The sequence below is a fragment of the Montipora capricornis genome, chromosome 1 (assembly GCF_036669925.1).
Source record: "Montipora capricornis isolate CH-2021 chromosome 1, ASM3666992v2, whole genome shotgun sequence".
Taxonomy (NCBI): Eukaryota; Metazoa; Cnidaria; class Anthozoa; order Scleractinia; family Acroporidae; genus Montipora; species Montipora capricornis.
Genome location: NC_090883.1, coordinates 42,939,974 through 42,941,341, shown reverse-complemented (window position 1 = coordinate 42,941,341; position 1,368 = coordinate 42,939,974).

Genomic DNA, 1,368 nt, shown 5'->3' with positions numbered 1-1,368 from the left:
CCATTTTCTAAGTGAAATTTTTATAGCTCTTTGAGAATTGTTGTGATAGTGAACCGTTGTAGTCAGTTGAGTGTACTTTAGACACTTTAGATTGGGTATGCTTACGCATAGAGGGCAAATAACTGGAATATTGTCAGATTAAGCTGCTCGTCAAATGCATGTTTGGACTTATGTCGTTGTTATCTTAATGGTTTTGACACCAAGGAAACTGGTATTTTTATTCCCATTTTCGGGGCTGTGCTAAACCCAGTGATTGTAAAGTTTCGAACGCCAAATCTGTGACTCAAGGTAGATTTATTCGGGCTTTATGAGAAATGGACTGCATTGTTGATTTTCATGTTTGTCAAAGTTTAATTTGAGGTAAAAATTCGTAAAGTACATTAATTTTGGTCAACATTGTGCTTTACAGTTTTGGAAGTACTCTATCGTCCCGGGTGCGGGGGAGAAAAGTTTGTTTTTGACGTAAGAAATTGCCCCGCATAGCGGGGAATTTGCTTCATTTAGAAGACAGGCCTGGTCTAATGCCCCGCTATTCCCGGGTATGGGGGTGCGGGGCTTTCCACTGACTAGTGCATAATCCTGTGCAGCAGCCAGTACCCACTTATTAGCTTACAGATTAAGGCTGTACCCTTTTGACTACGTAGGGAATAGAGGAAACTGTGCGCCTCTATCCCATCTCCACGCTTATTTTTCCTCTTCCGAAGGTTTGGCCGCGACAGAGGTTGAGTTCTAGGACCAGATGTCCCGGGAACCAAAGGTATGCGTGACATTCAAGATCGCGTGACAGATATCATCCAAAACAAATATGGCGAACGGATAATCGGTATGGTCTTTCTCTTGTCAATCTGTTCAGCGTTTCACGAGAAAAAAAACTACGCATACAGCGCACACTACGGCTCAAGGAAGGTGGGTCAACTTTAATCAATTAAGACATGTTATTGTTCGTGTCGCGAAAAGAGGTAAGCTGAAAGTTCATCGAATCAACGTGAAAGGACAGATTCTTCAGTCTACTTGGCTTTTAGATTGAATGTTTCAGTTCTTGATTTTCATGGATTGTTCGTGGACAAGTGCTTTTGTCTGCACTAGCGTTACTGCATAAGCCTGATCTGTTCTTTAAATTAATCACACGCGCAACCACACAATCATGAAGGGACAGTGCTAACAGGCCTTTCCGACGGATCATGTCTGCTTCCTCTTCAAAGTGAGTTCAAGTGGGAAGGTTTTCTTACGAAAATTAGTTTTCATTCATTTGTAAAGTAGAACTAAATACCATCACGAAAACTTCGCACTGCGACTCGCTTCAGTCGAAGGGGAGGCAGACATGAACTCGAAAATGGTCTATTGTTTTTCAACTCTACAGCTCTAAGT